Consider the following 12080-nt stretch of genomic DNA (forward strand, 5'->3'; position numbering starts at 1 on the left):
TTTCTCGTGATGCTCAAAACGTGGAAGTAGGCGAACAGAACGGTACAAAATACACACTAAACGATGCGAAAGAACCAACCCCGAAATTCGATAGTGGCGGAATAGTGAGCCATTTAACTCCCACTTTAAAGGCCCGTTTAACTCACTTCCGGTGACGCACAAGACGAGGAAGTAGGCACAGAAAACTTTTTAAAAAATAATCACTAAACGATGCGAAAGAAACGACCTAGAAATTCGATAGTGTCGGAACAATGGGTCATTTTGGTCACACTTTGGAGGTCCATTTTCACACACTTCTGGTGACGCGCAAAACGTGAAAATAAGGGCACGAAACGGCACGAAACATTCACTAGTCGACGCGAAAGGAAGGACCACGAAATTTGGTAGGTATAGTGGTGAAGCAGTGGGTCATTTTCGTCCCACCTTCGAGGCCCATTTTGACCGTCTTCCAGTGAGGCACAAAACGTCGAAATACGCGCACAAAAGGGTATGCAATGTGAAATTAACGACCTCGAAATTCGATAGTAGCGGAACTCTTGGTCATTTTCGTCCCATTTTGGAAGCCCATTTTGACCCACTTCCGGTGACGCACAAAACGTGGAAATAAGGGCACGAAACGGCACGAAACATTCACTAGTTGATGCGAAAGGAAGAACCTCGAAATTCGGTAGTGGCGGAGCAGTGGGTCATTTTCATCCCACCTTCGAGGCCCATTTTGACCGTCTTCCAGTGACGCACAAATCGTCGAAATAGGCGCACAAAAGGGTACGCGATATGAAATTAACAACCTCGAAATTCGATAGTAGCGGAACTCTCGGTCATTTTCGTCCCATCTTGGAAGCCCATTTTGACCCACTTCCGGTGACGCACTAAACGTGGAAATAAGGACACATAACGGCACGAAACATTCACTAGTCGATGCAAAAGGAAGAACCTCAAAATTCGGTAGTGGCAGAGCAGTAGGTCAATTTCGTCCCACCTTTGAGGCCCATTTTGACCGTCTTCCAGTGACGCACAAAACGTCGAAATAGGCACACAAAAGGGTACGCGATGTGAAATTAACAACCTCGAAATTCGATAGTAGCGGAATTCTCGGTCATTTTCGTCCCATCTTGGAAGCCCATTTTGACCCACTTCCGGTGACGCACTAAACGTGGAAATAAGGGCACGAAACGGCACGAAACATTCACTAGTTGATGCGAAAGGAAGAACCTCGAAATTCGGTAGTGGCGGAGCAGTGGGTCATTTTCGTCCCACCTTTGAGGCCCATTTTGACCGTCTTTCAGTGACGCACAAAACGTCGAAATAGACGTACAAAAGGGTACCCGATGTGAAATTAACGACCTCGAGATTTCATAGTAGCGGAACTCTTGATCGTTTTCGTCCCACCTTGGGGACTCATTTTAACCCACTTCCCACGACGTACAAAACGGAAGTAGACGCACAAAACGGCACAAAACGATGTGAAGGAAACGGTCTTGAAATTCATTTGTGGCGTAACTTGTTCCGCCATATTTGTTGGCCCATTTTGACCCACTTCGGGTGATGCACAAAATGTGGGAATAGGCGCATAAAGCGACACAAAACACGCACAAAAGATGCAAAACAAATTACCTTGAAATTCGTTGGTGGCGGAACAAGTTAATGACTCCGTGAGCACCAATATAAGTATATACTGTAGTTCTTACCAGTTGGCGCGGTGGGTCAGTGGTAGAGCGTTCACCTCCGGTGCTTGAGGTCCCTGGTTCGATCCCAGCTCGCGCAGTTTGTACTTTGAGGTGGACAAACACCGTGCTCGTGGATTTTCTCGGGGTTCTCCCGTTTCCTCCCACTTTCTTCATTTCATTCATTTCCTATCATCACCGTCTCGTTTAGCCTAACCGGCATAAGCGTGGGACGTAAACTAAAGATTTCATATCATTTTTTGTAGTTCTTACCATCAAGGCTGAGAACTGCACGGTCCAATTTTTTAGCCAAAGTAGAAGCTCAACCGGAATAGTGATGTCAACCGACTCGGCTTGGTTCAACTGAGCGTACAGCTTGAGCTGGCTTGGTTGGGATTACCCATCGACTGGGCTCAATTGAGCCAATGGCTTGAACCGGCTCGGTAAAGACGAGTCATCGACTCGGCTCGATTGGAGCCAATGGCTCGAACCAGCTCCGTTGAAACGAGTCCATAGGCTAGGTTCGAGTCAGCTTAACTGAGCCGATGGCTCGAACCAGCTCGGTTGGGGTAAGCAATCAGCTCGGTTCGGCTCGGCTCGTGTGAGCCATCGGCTCGAGCTTGCTCGGTTGGATGAGCTGTTGGCTCGGCTCACTTCTCGGTTCGGCTCGATAAGTGAATAAGCTGTGAGCGAGCCGCTTGAGCTGTTGACAACCCTAAACCCGGGTCGAGCAGTTTTCAACATGTTTGGCTGGAGTCCCATAACTTTTAATAATTTTTGGCTCGAGCCCGAATACTTGCTCCTCTTGAACTCAAACCAAGAACCTCGTGACCGATGTCCTTGCCTCCTGTAGATTTCCTGACGACCGAGATCGACAGTCAACTAATTTTTAGTATTCCGATACAAACCGCCTATATTCCATGTTTATACAGGTACACGGTGTTATAATGATAATTAATTATAGTAGTAGTAGTAGTATCATTGATAATTATATTGTCTATGTAGGATACTTGAAGATAGTAGTACTTGGAACCACACAAAGGATTTAGCTCGAATTGGCTCGACTCGACTGGAAACTCGATCCAAATTCGAGTCGAGTTGGGGGAAATGTTTCGAGCCGAGATCTCAAGTCGAGCTCAAAGATGTCTGCTTCGAGTCGAGTCGAGTTTTAAAGAAAACTCGCTCGAACTCGCTGGTGCCCATTCCTATTGTATGCATGACGGGCATATAGAGTTCTTTCGAGGGGGATAGAACCATTAAAAAATAGTTTCCCGGCTTTCTTCCAAGGGGGGGAGGAAGGGATGGTAAGTATCCAGCATTTCTTATAAGTACCTTATTTGAAATATGTAAAACAGTAACAAGTGGACAACACAATACATGCACATCTTCTTATCTTCAGTTTTAATTGCTGATTTCAATTGCAATTAACAATTACAATTAACAATTACAAGTTTCAATTGTCAATTGCAATTAACAATTAAATGTTTCAATTGCACCCTTTGCAATTGACAATTAACAATTAAAAGTTTCAATTGCCTGGTGACCAATTAACAATTAACAATTGACGAAAATTCAATTGCAAATTTTATGATTGAATTCAATTGCAATTGAAATTAATTGTCAATTACAAATTGAAATCAATTGCAATTGAAATCAATTGCAATTGATTTTCAGAGCAATTACTTTCAATTGATTGATCAATTGCAATTGATTTCAATTGATTTTGCCCAACACTGATCCATACAGTACTCTGCTAACATAAGGTCCCAAACAGAAAGGAACCTCCACGAATGCATAACTGAAGGAGAGCAGTATTGCCAACTTTTCCGACATTTTTCTGTATCTCGGAAACTACTTGAGATGTCGAGTTCGAACAAATTAGAAAATAATCTTCATGACATGATCTATGAGGAGATATACATAAGAGACTTTTTTCTAGTTATTTTACTGTTTTCTGTTAGTTCTTCATATAATTTTCTGCTGAGTTGGCAATACTGATAAGCTAATTACTATGGTTTATGTTACACAAGAAGTCCCCCTAAAGTAGGTAAATATTCATGGTAAAACATTTAGATTACATAGTTTTAGATTTATTTAAGAGTGTCACTCCTACAAAATACACAATATCTTTCAATATGCATGCGGTCACACGTATTGAATTAATAAACGAAATGTATAAATGAATGAAATTGTTTATTTCCGTTTCATCAAATAATTTCTTACCTCTTACTATGTCATTGGTCGCAATTCAAATCCAGATTGTCACAAAATTTCATTTCCTAAACGGCACATTTGCACTTCCACGAGTGTGTACATTCCAATTTGGCATCCTTTATTTGTATGATGAACCTGTAATTTTTCAGGTGCATATAAAATAAAGTTTAAACAGTTCCTTCGCCACAGGTAATTTTCACCACACTGGGATAAGCTTGTTGTCTACCTTGATCCATCCATACATGCAGGTGTCTGGAACAAGCATCACCTGTTTGTGGGCTGAAAGTCATATGCTTGCTTGGAAGATGCTCCTTTTCAGGTGTAGCTTTGCAGCTTCGCTTGTGACGGTATTCTCTCAACATCTCGAGTGCTGTGACAGAACATCTTCATTTGTAGGTAATCAACATTGCCATTGCTTTCGTCTTTGCAGTACATTCTGCACACAAGTATGTTGGCAGCATCTTCCAACACAGTTATTTCAAATGGAATACTAGTAAGACTTGCAAAATCTGCTTGTACATTTTGTATGGTCTCCGCTGTTTTTTAAACATCGTTCTCCCTTAAACTTAAAACTAGATGTGTTGTCTGACCCAGTCAAAGAATGAAACAGAGCCAATGCTTTGCACTTTGTGTCTCCTAATGTTGCCGTAAGATGGTTAATGGATATCATTCTTGTATGTTTTCCAGCTTTAAATGTCATCCATATTTCTGCTTCTGGGTTGACATTTAGTATGTGGTGAAAATTACTCACAAGAATTACTATCACATATTTGTCTCCAGTGTGAATCAATCCCACTAAAGATGTCTGCAGGGAATGAAGAGCATGTACGACAATTCGCGTATCTGCCTCCTCATGATTGCATTCTCCCATGTGAATGCCAGTTCCTACATTGTGTTCCAGGAAGTCCATGCCTAAGAGCTCCAATATCATTTACAATGAAGTCAGAAGTATCTGGTGCCATTAAATCCTCATCTTCAGTTACGTTATACGTGGGAATTGTTTCCAAAAGACATGTTAGCAAATTTGACATTTTACAAGTGTGGAAAACACCCTCAGTGGAAAGTAATGGTGGACATGAACAAGGTTCATGGCGGAAAAATTGTTCCAAGTTGCTCCGCGAACTTCCAATGAAATAAATGCCTGTCCATACAGGTTGTTCTGTTGCTTATATTGCTCTAGTTTTCTTTTAGATGCAGGTTTTGTTGTAGTACGTTTTCGGTCATGGAAAAGTAGCAGATTATTTTTCCTAATAGGAGTCTTGAAGAACCTCTCTCTCTTATGGAGGATCTCCTCCTCATATTTGAAGTACTGCTCTTGCCCTGTCCTTTCCAACACACGGATAGATTCTGTTAGTAAGGTACCGAGACACACAATATTGTCTAACGATGCCAGATCTGCAGTGTGTTCCTCGAAGGGGTTCCCTGTGTTAATTATGGTTTCTACTAGGTCGGTTACATGACTTTGGAAACGTCTCTGGTATCCAAATCCTTCGTGATAACGCAGTTTTTCTTCATCGTTCTTACTGCTTCCAGAAGTGAAATCATGTAGAATGCGACAAATTTCCGGTCCTGTCAGAATGCAGCGTTCGAGCATTGTCGGGATTTCTGTAACACCTATGATTCCACCTACTTCTTTAACTTTCTTATTCATCTGTTCGTGTGCTTGATAAATTGGAATTGAAGAAAACCGACGATTGCTTCTGGATATAACTAAAGTCCTCTACGAAACTCTTCCTCAGTTGATGGTGGCAGAGATTCCAAGTCTCTAATAAAAACTGGAACCCACCGGGCGTAATTGTGATGATCTAGGGCAAAGAAGAGAGGAACCAGTTGTCTCAAGGTAGCAATCATGAGATCCAATTTTCGTTCTCGGTGTGACTTTATGAACATGAATATAAGTAGTTTGTACTTATGAACAAGTAGCCAGAAGTGTCTCTAGGAGCATCAGCAAACCACTCCTCTATGACAATGTCGCCTTCATAAGCCATGGTTTTCATAAGCCTTCTTCAAAAGGATGTCAAAGGCTGCGACCAGTGGCGTATTTACGATTTTGTTTCGGGAGGGGCTTTGCTAACTTTCGGGGGGGCTTTGCCTGGAAATGCGAAAATTCTGCAAGATATTTCATTTACTTTACTATAGTAAGTAAGATTTCGGGGGGGGCTTAAGCCCGGAAGCCACCCCCCTAAATACGCCACTGGCTGCGACAGTTAACTTGGTGGGCATACTGTGTACTCATTGGATCACTTACTCTCAGAAAGGATACGGCTTTGGCCTCTGACATTGTTACTCCTACCTGTGCAAGGGTTCAACCAATCCAGAACCGCTTAACAAGTCTCCCATGGTTGTGCACAAAGCCATTTCAATGTGGAGCCCTCCTGGATTGACAATAAACTTATCATCACTAAATGCTTCAGGGAAAGCCCATTGTACTTATTTTGCAAGAGCGAATAGAGATTGTGCCACAACCAACACTGGTGTTGATGAAGGTTAAGATAGTTTGTCATTTTCGCCTTGTCCATACCACGTGCAATCATTGCTGGAATTGTCATTTGGAACCAAAACTTTAATATAAAGCCAAAAATGTCTTTAAAATAGACGAAAATTTAAAAAGCTACAAGAATATCAATATTTTTGCTTTCTCCGAAAAGGGGGCCGTAGCCCCTTATACCTAGAGAGCACCCCCGAAGAATGACCATTGTCCACTCGGACTGAAACTGTCATTCGGAGTCAAAACTTTAATATGAAGCCAAAATTGTCTTTAAAATAGACGACAATTTCGAAAGCTATAAGAACATCAATATTTTGCCTTCTCCGAAAAGGATGCCGTAGAACCCTATACCCAGAGAGCACTCCCGAGGGATGACCATTGTCCACTCGGACTGAAAATGTCATTTGGAGCTAAAACTTTAATATGAAGAAAAAATATAAACTTTTACATCAATTTGAAATGACTGGGTTCCGGATCCTCCCACTAAAAGGCGAGACCACTTATTCCAGAGGATTATAAACAAAGGTCCCTGGCAACACTTCCTTTTACTCAGGTCTGAGAATTTTCACAATAATGAGATCTGATCAAATCTGAATGCAAAATACTATGGCAAAATCGTGGCAAACAGCACCAAAATCGAGTCGTGGCAAATAACACCCAACTGTGGCGTAGACAGAATTTCGTCAAATTAGGGGGATTGAATTACTCAATTTAATTTTGTTCTAAGACAACACCCCGAAGCCTCTCTTTCGTACGTCACCTTTAGGGCAAGTGTGTGTGTTGGCTCCGAGGAACTTGTCGCTACGGAGCTTTAATCCAAATGATAACTTCATCACCGAGAGAAATGGACCATACTTATATGGTAACTGTGTTTCTCAATTTAAATACTTCTGCCGTGTATTCTCGAAAACAAAACCGAATCTTATATCATTTCTTGCCCAAAAGTGACATTTCAGAAGGTGTATTCAGTTTAAGTTAGCTTAACGTCAGCCAATAACGCGGGACGCGGACTACCTCTTTTTCTTAGAGGAATATTTTTGTTCACTAGGACGGTTAAAATCCCGGAATTAAATCTTTCGCCTCTTGAATAATGAATAAACGTTACTTTGGTTACAAAATATATCAACAATTAAAATGCAACTTTGCAACTATGGTAATCGCAATGTTTATCGTAAGTCTCAGGAAAAATACTAATTTTGAAGTTCAACTGAGCTGACTAATCTTTCCATCTGCAGTGATTGTAAGGGAAACAGTTGGTGTTTCTGCTTTCTTTTCTCGTGTATGTATATGGAGTCTGTTCTGTCTTTTATTCTTTGCACAGAAAATTCTTTAGAAACAAGACATTGTAAATAATTTTTAAAATGACTTAATTTGATAGCTTTAGCAGCACCGAAATTTTGTCAATTTTCTGTATTTCAGTATTATGACCCTGAACATTTTTTGAGTGCAATATGCCAAAACTAAATGCATTTTTTATGTTTATAATGATAAAAATGAAATGAAATCTTTCAGTTTTACGTCTCACGCTAGATTTATCCGGCTAGGCTAAACTAGACGGTGATGATGAGAAATAAGTGCAGTGGTGGAATGAATAAAGTGGAAGTAAAAGGGAGAACCCCAGGAAAACCCCCCCACACACGGAGTTTGTTCATCACAAAATCCACTTGGTGCGAGCTGGGAACGAACCAGAGACCTCTCGCACAAGAGGTGAACGCTTTACCACTGAGTCCAAGCGTCCCCTCTTTACAATGATGATGATAATACTTTTGCGAAATTCATTTTTTTTTTTATAAAAATGCTAGTCTCCTGAGTAACGCAGTAAAAATTAAGATCATAGATCTCGGATTTACAGAAATATCAACAAGAATATAACTAATTGCGTAATGCTTAGAAATCTAGCTTTATATTTAAACTAGCCTTTGGTCAGCTGGGGGCTCCATACTCGCCCCCTCCCCATTTTGCTCTCGTCTCTTATGTGTCAACCTTTGCATCAAGAGCGAATTTCGTGCATTTACCCTTAAAAATTTCCTAAATTTGACCAGCTGAGTAATTCGTCCCGTGACCCTTGTGTTTACTCGGCCTGCGGCCTCGCACCTCTTAAACTCACAATTTTACCAAATTTCAAGTTTCTTTTTGTATTTAAATTATCGAAAAGATAATATTTTGTATTCCAAGAAAACGTCCATTTAAATAAAATGGGATTTTTTCATTCCCCTTTAGAGCCCGTATAAACTAAAAGTATTCACTTTTGGCAGTTTTCCTATCGGTTAATCCAGAAAAGGTACAATCATGTCAAATTTAATTATTGTAGCCCTACAGGAAGTGCCCAATAATTTTAGGGTGTAAAAAGTGTCCCATACAAATAACATGGAGATGATTTTTCAGTTCCCCATAAAAACACTCTAAAGTTGGAATTTTTTACTTTTAATGATTTACTTACGTAACACTAAAGAAAACGTACAAGGATAAAGAATTTCAAGCTTTTATTCCAATTCCAAGTATACATGGGATTATAAGTCAAAGAAAGGTCCATTTAAATAACATAGGAAATTCCTTCATCCCTCCTTTTGCACTCCTTAAAAATGAAAAATATTCACTTTTGGCAATTTTCCTCTCAGTTAGTCCTGTCAGTCGAAGCCACATCATGCCAAATTTCAACTTTCCACGTCAACCGGAAGTATCCGTTTATTTTGTCAGTTCATATAGTTTTATACATAGTTAGGATTAAGATTGTATTATAAAGGTTTCCTTTTTCTTTTTATTTCCTGTTTTTACAAACTTTTCTAGTAATAGGTATGTTCCTTGATACTCAAGTCTCTCTCCTCCGTAATGCACAGGTTTATTGTCCAATACTTACCCGGAATGCGGAATGGGTCAACTCATATTTGGGAAACCTATTCTTGGAATAGAGCTAAAGTTGCCATATTTGTCTACTGTTAACATAAGACATGCAATTGTCAAAATAATAATAATAATAATAATAATAATAATAATAATAATAATAATAATAATAATAATAATAATAATAATAATAATAATAATAATAATAATTGGAAGCAAACTTATAAACATTCTTAAACATGTAAGTTATTTTGAAATTTAAAAAGATCTTAAATTTACTTTTCTAACTGTACAGTTAACATTTCGATTAACAAAATAGTGATTGGTAATACGCGTGAAACTATAGTTCTTCTACTGTTCAATGTTGAAAGTGTTTCATATTTACACAACCAAGTTATGCAGAAGTTAACTTGAGCGGATCCAAATTCTTGTTCCTTAAAAAATTCCAACGCACCGAAAATCGATTTTAAAAAATACACCAATAGCTCTATACAAAGTTATAAAAAATTTACCACAGGCACAAATGATAATTACATGTCTAATTAATTATAAAACAAATAAAATTACAATATTAATTTTATGCTACTTTACATAATGAGAAGACAATTCTCTTACGAATGAAACTTGTATGATGTTTGCACTCCTTGCTACCGCATAATTTGTAAAGGTCTGTGACCATCGTATACTAATGAATTCGAGGGTGCACTTGCCTCAGTAGTAAAAACAAGTATTCTGATGGGAGAAAGTTAGACTAATATAAACAAAATCTCTTGTTATTGAGGTTACAAAGTACTGGGAGCTGAGCGGTCCGAGTACATAAAGGATATATATAGAAAAGGTTATATACTTGTCTCCAAAAATTCCAGGTGATAAGCTATCCTCGTGGTTTCCGTCTGGCTTGAGTCCTCTGTCTGATGCCGGTTGCTATCGGTCTGTCTGTTCTGAAACACTGCTGCCACACGAATGAGAGCTGAAAGAGAATTCTTGCTGGATTGCAAGAAGACCGTGCTGCCGCCTGGTAGCCGCTTCGTCAATTGTCCCAATTGACGATCAGTAAGAGAAGAAGCAGCCTGCCATCCACAGGTCTGGGTGTCATCTCGTAACATATGTTGTACAGTAAGTATTTTCTGTCTGAAATAAGGTTCTAACCACACAAACTGAACTTAGCGAGTCACTACCAATTCTTTATTTCTTTTGTGTGTTTTAATATAATTTAAAGCAGAAAATATCCCTTCAACGTCTGCGGTGGAATATGGAAGACACAATACCAGCTTAGCTAGTTTTCTAAACTTGGAATCGCAATTGAAGTCACCAGTGTTAGGAATTGTTGAGCAAATTAACACACAACATAGACAGTAGAAAGTATCTTAATAACGTTGCTCAACCGTCAATCAAACATATTATTGACCTGCAACTGAAGTATAGTTGTTCTTCTAGAATATGAAAATTCCCACGTTTCTCAGGTATCTTTCCTTTTCTCCTTACAAGCAAAATTGTGGTCTGATTTTTCCCACGATATGGGAAATTTCCGTCTAGTTCGCATCATGCATTAGGGGAAACGTGAATGCTAGAAAATTCTGGCGTGAGGTGCTTGGGAATGTGTCGTTTCGCACTTTCTCAAGTATCGACTTCAGAATTCGAGTTCGAGGTGTTGATCGGTTAATAGAACATAGTAATCGGAGAGTATAATGTTACACTTCTTCCATGAAGCCAGCATAGTAACAATACCCTTTTTGTATGGGTTAAAACTGTGAGCTAACAGTACTTCTAAATAATTACAGAACAAATGTGGGCCTATGTTTAGCAGAAGGGGTCCAGCTCTTTTCTCTAAAAAATGTTACAATTTTGGTGATTTCTGTTCACACTCGGTTAGTTTAGGGTAGGGTTGGTTAGTTTAAGTTAGGTTAGGCTAGTTTAGGTTACGTTAGGTTAGTTTAGTTTATGTTATATTAGTGTAGGAGTCCCACATAATTTTCCAATATATGATAGAATTTCGCTTATTTATACTAATATTACGTTAGTTTAGGTTAGTTCAGGTTAGCTTACGTTAGTTTATGTTAGGTTAGGTTAGATTTGGTTACGTTATGTTACGTCTAAGTACTTGCAACATTCATTTCTCCTGTAAATTTTGTGTTTTTTACGTGCATCTGGACCCCTTGTACTAAACATACCCCCAAATGTGCGTCCTGTATAACCTTCATACAGGGCAGCAAAATAGATTTGTTAAACACAAAACAGTTCAGTATATACAATGTATCTGACAAACCTAAGTAGAACTTAATGTTACGAGCAATCTAAAAATATGCTAGATGTTATTTCCGAGATGTTACAGTACTATATGCGAAAAGTACACATTGTAGGTGGTCAGAGTTTTGTAGTTAAATACTTGAATGTGCTGTCTTTATTAGCAGTTGAGAAATTAAGCTTTTTGAATCTTGCCCTTTGAACTTTCATTTCTTCTATCACAATTAGTCTACCAGCCATAATTTCCGTTTTTAACATTGATCGCTATACAACAAAAACGGTATTAGATAGAAAGGTCGACAAACCCTTTCAGAAAATATATAAGTTGTTCTCTGATTCAAAGTTTAATTTTGGAATCATTCCATGTGAAAGATGCATACTAGTAACTGTTCCATGAAACCATTGATGTTGAAGAATTTATTTAGAGTGATTCGACCAGGATCTTTCTAAAAGGAGGCTATATTGGATGCACCCTTTACGCTAAAGTCATATATGAATCTTGAAAAACTTAAAATTTAATGATAGTTTTAAAATAACGAAGAATTACCTCTTACTTCATATGACGGCTGAAGGGTCCTGTACTGTGATCTCGAAGTAGAATTCCTATCACTGTAGAATGCTAAGTCTGA

The sequence above is a fragment of the Thermobia domestica genome, chromosome 11 (genome assembly GCF_964235325.1).
Source record: "Thermobia domestica chromosome 11, izTheDome1.hap1.1, whole genome shotgun sequence".
Classification (NCBI taxonomy): Eukaryota; Metazoa; Arthropoda; class Insecta; order Zygentoma; family Lepismatidae; genus Thermobia; species Thermobia domestica.